Here is a 14,621-nt window from a genome sequence, read left to right as displayed (position 1 = left end):
ACCTGGTAGTCAGGTTCTCCACCTGGTAGTCAGGTTCTTCACCTGGTAGTCAGGTTCTTCACCTGGTAGTCGGGTTCTTCACCTGGTAGTCGGGTTCTTCACCTGGAAGTCGGGTTCTTCACCTGGTAGTCGGGTTCTTCACCTGGTAGTCGGGTTCTTCACTTGGTAGTCGGGTTCTTCACCTGGTAGTCGGGTTCTTCACCTGGTAGTCGGGTTCTTCACCTGGTAGTCGGGTTCTTCACCTGGTAGTCGGGTTCTTCACTTGGTAGTCGGGTTCTTCACCTGGTAGTCGGGTTCTTCACCTGGTAGTCGGGTTCTTCACCTGGTAGTCGGGTTCTTCACCTGGTAGTCGGGTTCTTCACCTGGTAGTCGGGTTCTTCACCTGGTAGTCGGGTTCTTCACTTGGTAGTCGGGTTCTTCACCTGGTAGTCGGGTTCTTCACCTGGTAGTCGGGTTCTTCACCTGGTAGTCAGGTTCTCCACCTGGTAGTCAGGTTCTCCACCTGGTAGTCAGGTTCTCCACCTGGTAGTCAGGTTCTTCACCTGGTAGTCAGGTTCTCCACCTGGTAGTCAGGTTCTTCACCTGGTAGTCGGGTTCTCCACCTGGTAGTCAGGTTCTTCACCTGGTAGTCAGGTTCTCCACCTGGTAGTCAGGTTCTTCACCTGGTAGTCAGGTTCTTCACCTGGTAGTCGGGTTCTTCACCTGGAAGTCGGGTCCTTCACCTGGTAGTCGGGTTCTCCACCTGGTAGTCAGGTTCTTCACCTGGTAGTCAGGTTCTCCACCTGGTAGTCAGGTTCTCCACCTGGTAGTCAGGTTCTCCACCTGGTAGTCAGGTTCTTCACCTGGTAGCATGTAGGTTTAAGCTGGTTTTAGTGGTGAATAATGTAGAGTGAATTAAAGGATGTAAACCATGGTTGCACAGCTGTCACACCTAGTTGTGGTCCATGAGAAAACATCACAGTCGAGACACAATCACAGTACACACACAAACACACAGACTTACACACGTGTTACACAAACACAGTAGGGATCGACATGAGTAATCCCGTACTCCAATGGACGTCAAATTCTTCAACCAAAGATGTTTCTTTTTCTAAATACTGTAAAACTATTCGGTGGAATGTTCTTTGCGGCTGCCTGAACGGGCAAAGTGAAATGTTGTGCCTAAACGTTCTGTTATGTTGTCTTGACGACAGAAGTTATTTTTTGCTTTGACTCTAGCGCTTAATTTGTAGACGTGCATTAGCAGGGCAAAAACTAATGAAAAAAGCCAAAAGGACAACAGTTGTTCTTGCTAAATTCCCTTTGCCCTCCGTGTCTCCCACTCGCTCGATGGCGTTCGGACGGCTCCCGTAAGCCTACAGAAATAAATACCTATGAAAACGTATCTGACGTGTGACACACAAGCTACAAAATGTGTTTAACTCGCCCAACTGAGACCCGTTTCCAAATGTTCACTCCGATAATAACTCTGAATAAGACAGATGTGTTATCTGTCATGGTTATGATAAATGAGGCATCTTTGGCATATAGATGATACGTGTTGAAAACTCATTCCAGTGTGGGCTTTGTGTTCTAAAAATATCTACTTGTTCCATACCAGTACTGTAGTACTCTGGAAAAAAATGATGTGAGTACTTAAAACAGTGAAAACATTTCAAATACACACACACACACACAACCCAGAGAGAAAGAGAGAGGACTGATCACAAAGAGGCCTGATCACCCAGAGAGAAAGCGAGAGGACTGATCACAAAGAGGCCTGATCACCCAGAGAGAAAGAGAGAGGACTGATCACAAAGAGAGGCCTGATCACAGAGAGAGAGAGAGAGAGAGAGAGAAAGAGAGAGGACTGATCACAAAGAGGCCTGATCACCCAGAGAGAAAGAAAGATGACTGACCACAAAGAGGCCTGATCACCCAGAGAGAAAGAGAGAGGCCTGACCACAAAGAGAGGCCTGATCACAGAGAGAGAGAGAGAGAGAGAGAGAGAGAGAGGTCTGATCACAAAGAGAGAGAGGCCTGATCACAGAGCGAGAGAGGCCTGATCACAGAGCGAGAGAGGCCTGATCACAGAGAGAGAGAGGCCTGATCACAGAGAGAGAGAGGCCTGATCAGAGTCAATAGTGCACTTTATAGGGAATAGGGTGCCATTTGGGTCAATCCAAACAACTCTACATCACCTCTAAAAGAAAGTGAATGGCTTCTTTGTTTTTGATGAACAAAAGGCAATCAGTTGAACACATTGTTTTTATTTCATTAATGACTCTCTTGTCAAACACTCAGACATCATTTACAGTAGGGATGACCAGGGATGGTCTCTGTTTAGTGAATCCTCCAGATCAGAGGCAGTAGGAATGACCAGGGATGTTCTCTGTTTAGTGAGTCCTCCAGATCAGAGGCAGTAGGGATGACCAGGGATGTTCTCTGTTTAGTGAGTCCTCCAGATCAGAGGCAGTAGGGATGACCAGGGATGGTCTCTGTTTAGTGAATCCTCCAGATCAGAGGCAGTAGGAATGACCAGGGATGTTCTCTGTTTAGTGAGTCCTCCAGATCAGAGGCAGTAGGGATGACCAGGGATGTTCTCTGTTTAGTGAGTCCTCCAGATCAGAGGCAGTAGGAATGACCAGGGATGGTCTCTGTTTAGTGAATCCTCCAGATCAGAGGCAGTAGGGATGACCAGGGATGGTCTCTGTTTAGTGAGTCCTCCAGATCAGAGGCAGTAGGGATGACCAGGGATGGTCTCTGTTTAGTGAGTCCTCCAGATCAGAGGCAGTAGGGATGACCAGGGATGGTCTCTGTTTAGTGAGTCCTCCAGATCGGAGGCAGTAGAGATGACCAGGGATGTTCTCTGTTTAGTGAGTCCTCCAGATCGGAGGCAGTAGGGAGGACCAGGGATGTTCTCTGTTTAGTGAGTCCTCCAGATCAGAGGCAATAGGGATGACCAGAGATGTTCTCTGTTTAGTGAGTCCGCCAGATCAGAGGCAGTAGAGATGACCAGGGATGTTCTCTGTTTAGTGAGTCCTCCAGATCAGAGGCAGTAGGGATGACCAGGGATGTTCTCTGTTTAGTGAGTCCTCCAGATCGGAGGCAGTAGAGATGACCAGGGATGTTCTCTGTTTAGTGAGTCCTCCAGATCGGAGGCAGTAGGGAGGACCAGGGATGGTCTCTGTTTAGTGAGTCCTCCAGATCAGAGGCAGTAGGGATGACCAGGGATGTTCTCTGTTTAGTGAGTCCTCCAGATCAGAGTCAATAGGGAGGACCAGGGATGTTCTCTGTTTACTGAGTCCTCCAGATCAGAGGCAGTAGAGATGACCAGGGATGTTCTCTGTTTAGTGAGTCCTCCAGATCAGAGGCAGTAGGGATGACCAGGGATGTTCTCTGTTTAGTGAGTCCTCCAGATCAGAGGCAGTAGAGATGACCAGGGATGTTCTCTGTTTAGTGAGTCCTCCAGATCAGAGGCAGTAGGGATGTTCTCTGTTTAGTGAGTCCTCCAGATCAGAGGCAGTAGAGATGACCAGGGATGTTCTCTGTTTAGTGAGTCCTCCAGATCAGAGTCAGTAGGGATGACCAGTGATGTTCTTTGTTTAGTGAGTCCTCCAGATCAGAGATGGTAGAGATGACCAGGGATGTTCTCTGTTTAGTGAGTCCTCCAGATCAGAGGCAGTAGGGATGACCAGGGATGTTCTCTGTTTAGTGAGTCCTCCAGATCAGAGGCAGCAGGGATGACCAGGGATGTTCTCTGTTTAGTGAGTCCTCCAGATCAGAGGCAGTAGGGATGACCAGGGATGTTCTCTGTTTAGTGAGTCCTCCAGATCAGAGGCAGTAGGGATGACCAGGGATGTTCTCTGTTTAGTGAGTCCTCCAGATCAGAGGCAGTAGGGATGACCAGGGATGTTCTCTGTTTAGTGAGTCCTCCAGATCAGAGGCAGTAGAGATGACCAGGGATGTTCTCTGTTTAGTGAGTCCGCCAGATCAGAGGCAGTAGAGATGACCAGGGATGTTCTCTGTTTAGTGAGTCCTCCAGATCAGAGGCAGTAGGGATGACCAGGGATGTTCTCTGTTTAGTGAGTCCTCCAGATCAGAGGCAGTAGGGATGACCAGGGATGTTCTCTGTTTAGTGAGTCCTCCAGATCAGAGGCAGTAGGGATGACCAGGGATGTTCTCTGTTTAGTGAGTCCTCCAGATCAGAGGCAGCAGGGATGACCAGGGATGTTCTCTGTTTAGTGAGTCCTCCAGATCAGAGGCAGTAGGGATGACCAGGGATGTTCTCTGTTTAGTGAGTCCTCCAGATCAGAGGCAGTAGGGATGATCAGGGATGTTCTCTGTTTAGTGAGTCCTCCAGATCAGAGGCAGTAGGGATGACCAGGGATGTTCTCTGTTTAGTGAGTCCTCCAGATCAGAGACAGTAGGGATGACCAGGGATGTTCTCTGTTTAGTGAGTCCACCAGATCAGAGGCAGTAGGGATGACCAGGGATGTTCTCTGTTTAGTGAGTCCTCCAGATCAGAGGCAGTAGGGATGACCAGGGATGTTCTCTGTTTAGTGAGTCCTCCAGATCAGAGACAGTAGGGATGACCAGGGATGTTCTCTGTTTAGTGAGTCCTCCAGATCAGAGGCAGTAGGGATGTTCTCTGTTTAGTGAGTCCTCCAGATCAGAGGCAGTAGATGACCAGGGATGTTCTCTGTTTAGTGAGTCCACCAGATCAGAGACAGTAGAGATGACCATAGATGTTCTCTGTTTAGTGAGTCCTCCAGATCAGAGACAGTAGGGATGACCAGGGATGTTCTCTGTTTAGTGAGTCTGCCAGATCAGAGGCAGTAAGGATGACCTGGGAGGTTCTCTGTTTAGTGAGTCCTCCAGATCAGAGGCAGTAGATGACCAGGGATGTTCTCTGTTTAGTGAGTCCTCCAGATCAGAGACAGTAGAGATGACCATAGATGTTCTCTGTTTAGTGAGTCCTCCAGATCAGAGACAGTAGGGATGACCATAGATGTTCTCTTTAAATGCGTGAATTGGACCATTTTCCTGTCCTGTTAATTATTCACAATGTAACAAATACTTTTGGGTGCCAGGGAAAAATGAATGGAGTAAAAAGTACATCATTTTATTTAGGAATGTATAGTGAAGTAAAAGTAGTCACAAAAATATAAAAAGTAAAGATACCTCAAAAAACAAATAAAATAGTAAATAATACTTTAAAGTATTTTAAACCATTAATGTGTGAACGTGTTTATAACTATATCGTTTATATTAGTAGGGAACTATATAGTTTATATTAGTAGGGAACTATATCGTTTATATTAGTAGGGAACTATATCGTTTATATTAGTAGGGAACTATATCGTTTATATTAGTAGGGAACTATATCGTTTATATTAGTAGGGAACTAAATAGTTTATATTAGTAGGGAACTATATCGTTTATATTAGTAGGGAACTATATCGTTTATATTAGTAGGGAACTAAATCGTTTATATTAGTAGGGAACTATATCGTTTATATTAGTAGGGAACTATATCGTTTATATTAGTAGGGAACTATATCGTTTATATTAGTAGGGAACTATATAGTTTATATTAGTAGGGAACTATATAGTTTATATTAGTAGGGAACTATATCGTTTATATTAGTAGGGAACTATATCGTTTATATTAGTAGGGACTGGAAGTCCCCACTAGAATAGTAAACTAACAAACATTTGACCAACTGGGGACATGTTGTTAGTCCCCACAAGGTCAAATCCTATTTCAAGGTGTATTTTAGGATTAAGGTTAGAATCAGTGTTAAAATTAGGTTTAGAATTAGTATCAGATTTAGAATTAGGTTTAAGAGTTAGGTTAAGGTTAAGTTTTGGGGTTAAGGTTAGGTTTTGGGGTTAAGGTTAGGGAAAAGAGGACTTTAAATTGTGTGTCCCGACAAGGTTAGTGAAACCATTGTGTGTGTTAAGTCATGGGAAAAACTCCAGGTGTCCTCTAAACGCAAACGTCTCCCCCCTACACACACACGCGCGCGCACACACACACACACACACACACACACACACACACACACACACACACACACAGGTGCTGAGCCAGAACAATGGTTAACTGACACATATTTCCAATAACAGCTGCACAACCCCCTCAAGTCTATATCATTATTCTTTCCGTCTAAACATGAAGGGATTTTATCTTATATTTCTTGAAGAGCTACCGTAAAAAAAAAGAGATTCACACTCAAAAAAAGATGATAAGAATATACAAAATCCAACAAAAATCCACTGTTCCTGAATACAAAAAAAATAAATTCCAATCTTTTTTTCTCTCTCATTAAAATTCTCAGAATACTTTAAAAAAGCAGTTTTGGGAAATCCACTTCCTTAGCACCTCCAGGGTGAAGTTTCCCGTACAGATCTAGGATCAGCTTCCCCTCCCTCAAGCCTAACCTTAACCTTAATTAGTGGTGAAAATGCGCAACCGACCCGAGATCAGCATGTCTTTACCCTACTCTCTAGAACATGTGAGGTAGCCCAGCAACAGGCAGTCCACTTCCTTAGCAACCTATACTCGGGGTGAAGGCCTTCTTCTGATTGGCTCGTACGATGTCGTAAGGGGAGGGGTGAGGAATTTCCTACCACCTGTCAGGCAGCACCACAGAAGCTCCAGGGCCTAGTTTGAAGAGAGGAATATCCTACCAAATCAAATTTTATTGGTCACATACACATGTTTAGCAGATGTTATTGCGAGTGTTTCTTGCTCCAACAGTGTAGTAATATCTAACAATTTCACAACAACACACAACATACACAAATATAAAGGAATTAAGAATATATCAATATATGGACGAGCAATGTCAGAGCCGCATAGACTAAGATACAATAGAATACAGTATATACATATGAAATGAGTGAAGCAGTATGTAAACATTATTAAAGTGACAAGTGTTCCATTATTAAAGTGACCAGTGATTCCAAGTCTATGTATACAGGACAGCAGCCTTTAAGTTGCAGGGTTTAGTAACCGGGTATAGCTGGGTGGTAGCCGGCTAGTGATGGCTGTTTGACAGTCTGATGGCCTTGAGATAGAAGCTGCTCTCGGTCCCAGCTTTGATGCACCTGTACTGACCTCGCCTTCTGGATGGTAACGGGGTGAACAGGCAGTGGCTCAGGTGGTTGTTGTCCTTGATGATCTTTTTGGCCTTCCTGTGACATCGAGTGTTGTAGGTGTCCTGGAGGGCAGGTAGTTTGCCCCCGGTGATGTGTTGGAGAGCCCTGCGGTTGCAGGAGGTACAGTTGCCGTACCAGGCGGGGATGCAGCCTGACAAGATGTTCTCAATTGTGAATTTGTTAAGGTTTGTGAGGGTTTTAGGTGCCAAGGCAAATTTCTTCAGCCTCCTGAGGTTGAAGATGCGCTGCTGCGCCTTCTTCACCACACGGTCTGTGTGGGTGGACCATTTCAGGTCCCGTCAATGTGGATAAGGGGGTACTCTGCTGCTATTTCCTGAAGTCCACGATCAGCTCCAGGTTATTTTCCTGGCACCACACTCCCAGGGCCCTCACCTCCTCCCTGTAGGCTGTCACGTCATTGTTGGTGATCAGGCCTACTATTGTTGTGTCGTCTGCTAATTTTATGTTTGAGTTGGAGGTGCGTGTGGACACCCAGTCATGGGTGAACAAGGAGTACAGGAGGGGGCTGGCTGGTGACGGGGCTGGTTTTCCCTTTATAATCCATGATTGTCTGTAGACCCTGCCACATGTTCTGAGTCGTTGAATTGAGACTCAACTTCGTCTCTGTACTGACGGTTTGTCTGTTTGATTGCCTTACGGAGGGAAGAACTACACTGTTTGTATTCGGCCATATTCCCAGTCACCTTGCTGTGGTTAAATGGGGTGGTTGGCGCTCTCAGTTTAGAACGAATGTTGCCATCTTTCCCCGTTTTCTGCTTTGTCACTTCTCAGACAGCACCAAAGTGGCTCCTCACTGGAGTGAAGCCTGCTTTTATAAGTCCAGTCACTACGCAACAAATGACAATTCTAAATTTTATCCTGTGTTAAAAAGAAATGGTGGCTACGATTTAAAAGAAATGTATTTCTCTTATCTCAACTCGAAAAGCGCGCCTCCCATTCAGATGCATAGGCAAAAGCCTCCCTACCGTCACCCTCAAGTTTACAACGTGAGCTGGAGGCAGTATAACTAGAGGCAGTATAATGTCATGTGAACTAGAGGCAGTATAATGTCATGTGAACTAGAGGCAGTATAATGTCATGTGAACTAGAGGCAGTATAATGTCATGTGAACTAGAGGCAGTATAATGTAATGTGCACTAGAGGCAGTATAATGTCATGTGAACTAGAGGCAGTATAATGTCATGTGAACTAGAGGCAGTATAATGTAATGTGAACTAGAGGCAGTATAATGTCATGTGAACTAGAGGCAGTATAACGTCATGTGAACTAGAGGCAGTATAATGTCATGTGAACTAGAGGCAGTATAACGTCATGTGAACTAGAGGCAGTATAACGTCATGTGAACTAGAGGCAGTATAACGTCATGTGAACTAGAGGCAGTATAACGTCATGTGAACTAGAGGCAGTATAATGTCATGTGAACTAGAGGCAGTATAACGTCATGTGAACTAGAGGCAGTATAATGTCATGTGAACTAGAGGCAGTATAACGTCATGTGAACTAGAGGCAGTATAACGTCATGTGAACTAGAGGCAGTATAATGTCATGTGAACTAGAGGCAGTATAATGTCATGTGAACTAGAGGCAGTATAATGTCATGTGAACTAGAGGCAGTATAATGTCATGTGAACTAGAGGCAGTATAACGTCATGTGAACTAGAGGCAGTATAATGTCATGTGAACTAGAGGCAGTATGATGTATAATGAGAGGAAGATAGAAAGCGAGAGGTTTCACTCTCTCCAAAATAAATCCAATGCGTTTCTAAGGGTTTATTTGGGGCCTAAGTGTGTCGCCTTGCCTCCCCGCCTTCAGACTCCCCCCATTGTTAGGGCTGAAACACAAGCATCTCCTCATTATATAGATCTCTGATTGTATTTCCTGTTGGTCACGTCATTTTACTGTTTGAATTTATTTTGTTACTGAATGGTTAATGAGGGTCAGTTAGTCGGAACCAAATTTGACCGAAATTGGCATCCCTAGTTTCTTTAACAAGCACTGGTCATTTCAAACTGAACCTCTCTGCTGTTTCACAACCAGACCTTTGAGTACTATTTCCAATCATTTCAAATACTTTATCTGAGCTTGATTGAGCTTGCCTGGTGCAATGGAGCCAATACAGCAGTCAAAAAAAAAACGAACCATTGGCACGAAAACGAAATAGGCTATTCCAGAGTTGAGTCATAGCCTCCATGGCTACAGAGACAAATAAGTCTGAATTCATATCTCAATCTCAAACATGAACAACAACACACATACAGCACCAGTCAAAAGTTGACACCTAGTCATTCCAGGATTTGTACTGTGTTCTACATTGTAGAATGATAGTGAAGACATCAAAACTATGAAATAACACAATATGGAATCATGTAGTAACCAAAAAAGTGTTGAACAAATCAAAATATATTTTTATATTTGAGATTCTTCAAAAAGTAGCCACCCTTTGCCTTGATAACAGCTTTGCACACTCTTGGCCTTCTCTTTCCTAGTTTTGATGTCTTCACTATTATTCTACAACCCTTGAATGAGTAGGTGTGTCCAAACTTTTAACGGGTAAGTAAAATAACATTCTATTGGTAGCAAGAATTTTGTAAACAAATTGTTCTTGAAAACTAAGTTTTGAATCCAGCGTCGTTTCGTGTATCAGTTGTCTCATGTAAAATATCTTTCCTCCTAGCCATATGTCACAGCTGTACATTTTTTTATCCTTAAATGAAACTGGTATACTTTTCTATCACAGATTTCTTTAACCAATGATGGTCTTTGCTGCAGGGCCGACCAACAAGATCCTTACTTTGTCCCCCTTCTACTTTCCTGTTCCATTTTTAGCTGTGATGCTGCAATTCGTTGGTTGTAATTTTGGGTAGAGCAGACATTTCCATATATATATGTTTGTTAGTTGTATTAGTTGTTGTTAGTTGTGTTAGTATTTACAAAGATTACAGTTTTTTTTTTTTTTTTATCAATTAGTATATTTGAGTGTAACCAGAATATTTGTTCTGTCTTTTCTGGTGGACTAAACTGAAATTGCAACTAACTTTCTATGGCTTGTTTAAAAAATAGTGATATTTGGGAGATGATTTCATTTTCAAATAACCAGAAGTGAGAGGTTGTAATCTGAATAAAGGGAACAAGGCCATTCTTACTAACCTGCGAGAGAACCAGTTCTGATTTAAGTCTAACTTCTGTATGACGAAGCCTTTAGTGAGGTCATAATGGTCGAGTGCTTTAGTATAGAAAATGTCTGGCCTCACAATTCATACAAATAATACAAATAATAAGAAGTATAATAAGTAATAATATAATAAGAAGTAGGCCTGTTTAAATTGTTTCTGGTTCCCTTCCCTGTTTCTTCTGTGCCTCGACACAATCCTGTCTCGGCGCTCTACGGACAATTCCTTTCGACCTCATGACTTGGTTTATGCTCTGACATAAACTGTCAACTGTGGGACCTTATATAGACAGGTGTGTGCCTTTCCAAATCATGTCCAATCAATTGAATTTACCACAGGTGGACTCGTGGTGTCATTACGGGGTATTGTGGTGTCATTACGGGGTATCGTGAGGTCATTACGGGGTATCGTGAGGTCATTACGGGGGTATTGTGATGTCATTACGGGGTATTGTGATGTCATTGCAGGGTATTGTGATGTCCTTGCAGGGTATTGTGATGTCATTGCAGGGTATTGTGATGTCATTGCAGGGTATTGTGATGTCATTACGGGGGTATTGTGGTGTCATTACGGGGTATTGTGGTGTCATTACGGGGTATCGTGAGGTCATTACGGGGTATCGTGAGGTCATTACGGGGGTATTGTGATGTCATTACGGGGTATTGTGATGTCATTGCAGGGTATTGTGATGTCCTTGCGGGGTATTGTGGTGTCATTACGGGGGTATTGTGATGTCCTTGCGGGGTATTGTGATGTCCTTGCGGGGTATTGTGGTGTCATTACGGGGGTATTGTGATGTCCTTGCGGGGTATTGTGATGTCCTTGCGGGGTATTGTGATGTCCTTGCGGGGTATTGTGGTGTCATTACGGGGTATCGTGGTGTCATTACGGGGTATCGTGAGGTCATTACGGGGTATCGTGAGGTCATTACGGGGGTATTGTGATGTCATTACGGGGTATTGTGAGGTCATTACGGGGTATTGTGAGGTCATTACGGGGTATTGTGATGTCATTACGGGGTATTGTGATGTCATTACGGGGTATTGTGATGTCATTACAGGGTATTGTGATGTCATTACGGGGTATTGTGATGTGTGTAGATTGGAGCGGATTTGTATTTATTTACACACACACACACACACACACACACACACACACACACACACACTCTCCCCACAAACAACCACAAGCTCAGATGTTTAACACCTGGTCCATCCCCGAGCCCAACTCAAGACAAGATGTGTGAATGCATATAGAGTTGTAGCTGTTTGAGACGGCAACATGGAGCACGAATGGAGAGATTTAATTAACCAAAGTCCTTCCCCTCAACACCCACACACGCTGGTCCCCCGTTGTCAACCCGTCTCCCCAAGCACCTCTGTGTAGTCAGACCTTTAATTATTACTGTGCCACCAGGACCACAATAATATGCCCCCTCTCTGATTGTCCTAGTGTGACCCCCCCCTCTCTCTGATTATCCTAGTGTGACCCCCCTCTCTCTGATTGTCCTAGTGTGACCCCCCCCTCTCTCTGATTGTCCTAGTGTGACCCCCCTCTCTCTGATTGTCCTAGTGTGACCCCCCTCTCTCTGATTATCCTAGTGTGACCCCCCTCTCTGATTGTCCTAGTGTGACCCCCCCCCTCTCCGATTGTCCTAGTGTGACCTCCCCCCTCTCTCTGATTGTCCTAGTGTGACCCCCCTCTCTCTGATTATCCTAGTGTGACCCACCTCTCTCTGATTATCCTAGTGTGACCCCCCCTCTCTGATTGTCCTAGTGTGACCCTCCCTCTCCGATTGTCCTAGTGTGACCCTCCCTCTCCGATTGTCCTAGTGTGACCTCCCCCTCTCTGATTATCCTAGTGTGACCCACCTCTCTCTGATTATCCTAGTGTGACCCCCCTCTCTGATTGTCCTAGTGTGACCCCCCCTCTCTCCGATTGTCCTAGTGTGACCCCCCCTCTCTGATTATCCTAGTGTGACCCACCTCTCTCTGATTATCCTAGTGTGACCCCCCTCTCTGATTGTCCTAGTGTGACCCCCCCCTCTCTCCGATTGTCCTAGTGTGACCCCCCCTCTCTGATTATCCTAGTGTGACCCCCCCTCTCTGATTGTCCTAGTGTGACCCCCCTCTCTCTGATTGTCCTAGTGTGACCCCCCTCTCTCTGATTATCCTAGTGTGACCCCCCTCTCTGATTGTCCTAGTGTGACCCCCCCCCCTCTCCGATTGTCCTAGTGTGACCTCCCCCCTCTCTCTGATTGTCCTAGTGTGACCCCCCTCTCTCTGATTATCCTAGTGTGACCCACCTCTCTCTGATTATCCTAGTGTGACCCCCCCCCTCTGATTGTCCTAGTGTGACCCTCCCTCTCCGATTGTCCTAGTGTGACCCTCCCTCTCCGATTGTCCTAGTGTGACCTCCCCCTCTCTGATTATCCTAGTGTGACCCACCTCTCTCTGATTATCCTAGTGTGACCCCCCTCTCTGATTGTCCTAGTGTGACCCCCCCTCTCTCCGATTGTCCTAGTGTGACCCCCCCTCTCTGATTATCCTAGTGTGACCCCCCCTCTCTGATTGTCCTAGTGTGACCCCCCTCTCTCTGATTGTCCTAGTGTGACCCCCCTCTCTCTGATTATCCTAGTGTGACCCCCCTCTCTGATTGTCCTAGTGTGACCCCCCCCCCTCTCCGATTGTCCTAGTGTGACCTCCCCCCTCTCTCTGATTGTCCTAGTGTGACCCCCCTCTCTCTGATTATCCTAGTGTGACCCACCTCTCTCTGATTATCCTAGTGTGACCCCCCCTCTCTGATTGTCCTAGTGTGACCCTCCCTCTCCGATTGTCCTAGTGTGACCCTCCCTCTCCGATTGTCCTAGTGTGACCTCCCCCTCTCTGATTATCCTAGTGTGACCCACCTCTCTCTGATTATCCTAGTGTGACCCCCCTCTCTGATTGTCCTAGTGTGACCCCCCCTCTCTCCGATTGTCCTAGTGTGACCCCCCCTCTCTGATTATCCTAGTGTGACCCCCCCTCTCTGATTGTCCTAGTGTGACCCCCCTCTCTCTGATTGTCCTAGTGTGACCCCCCTCTCTCTGATTATCCTAGTGTGACCCCCCTCTCTGATTGTCCTAGTGTGACCCCCCCCCCTCTCCGATTGTCCTAGTGTGACCTCCCCCCTCTCTCTGATTGTCCTAGTGTGACCCCCCTCTCTCTGATTATCCTAGTGTGACCCACCTCTCTCTGATTATCCTAGTGTGACCCCCCCTCTCTGATTGTCCTAGTGTGACCCTCCCTCTCCGATTGTCCTAGTGTGACCCTCCCTCTCCGATTGTCCTAGTGTGACCTCCCCCTCTCTGATTATCCTAGTGTGACCCACCTCTCTCTGATTATCCTAGTGTGACCCCCCTCTCTGATTGTCCTAGTGTGACCCCCCCTCTCTCCGATTGTCCTAGTGTGACCCCCCCTCTCTGATTATCCTAGTGTGACCCCCCCTCTCTGATTGTCCTAGTGTGACCTCCCCTCTCTCTGATTATCCTAGTGTGACCCCCCCCCTCTCTGATTGTCCTAGTGTGACCTCCCCCTCTCTGATTATCCTAGTGTGACCTCCCCCTCTCTGATTATCCTAGTGTGACCTCCCCCTCTCTGATTGTCCTAGTGTGACCTCCCCCTCTCTGATTATCCTAGTGTGACCTCCCCCTCTCTGATTATCCTAGTGTGACCTCCCCCTCTCTGATTGTCCTAGTGTGACCTCCCCCTCTCTGATTGTCCTAGTGTGACCTCCCCCTCTCTGATTATCCTAGTGTGACCCCCCTCTCTCTGATTATCCTAGTGTGACCTCCCCCTCTCTGATTATCCTAGTGTGACCCCCCTCTCTCTGATTGTCCTAGTGTGACCTCCCCCTCTCTGATTATCCTAGTGTGACCTCCCCCTCTCTGATTATCCTAGTGTGACCCCCCCCTCTCTGATTATCCTAGTGTGACCTCCCCCTCTCTGATTGTCCTAGTGTGACCCCCCCCTCTCTGATTGTCCTAGTGTGACCCCCCTCTCTGATTGTCCTAGTGTGACCCCCCCCTCTCTGATTATCCTAGTGTGACCTCCCCATCTCTGATTATCCTAGTGTGACCTCCCCCTCTCTGATTGTCCTAGTGTGACCCCCCCTCTCTGATTATCCTAGTGTGACCTCCCCCTCTCTGATTGTCCTAGTGTGACCTCCCCCTCTCTGATTGTCCTAGTGTGACCTCCCCCTCTCTGATTATCCTAGTGTGACCCCCCCCCTCTCTGATTGTC

The 14,621-nt window shown here is 46.2% G+C and overlaps 1 protein-coding gene across 2 annotated transcripts in view; it reads right to left on the bottom strand.

Moving 5' to 3' along the window:
* Positions 1-14,621, bottom strand: part of LOC110532856 (HBS1-like protein) — a 100,456-nt gene that overhangs the window by 73,272 nt on the left and 12,563 nt on the right. The gene's annotated exons all lie outside the window — the stretch shown is intronic.

The sequence above is a fragment of the Oncorhynchus mykiss genome, chromosome 8, assembly GCF_057628025.1.
Source record: "Oncorhynchus mykiss isolate SJ-2025 chromosome 8, ASM5762802v1, whole genome shotgun sequence".
Classification (NCBI taxonomy): Eukaryota; Metazoa; Chordata; class Actinopteri; order Salmoniformes; family Salmonidae; genus Oncorhynchus; species Oncorhynchus mykiss.
Note: the sequence above shows the minus strand (reverse complement) of the source record. Positions and strands in the feature narration are given on the sequence as shown.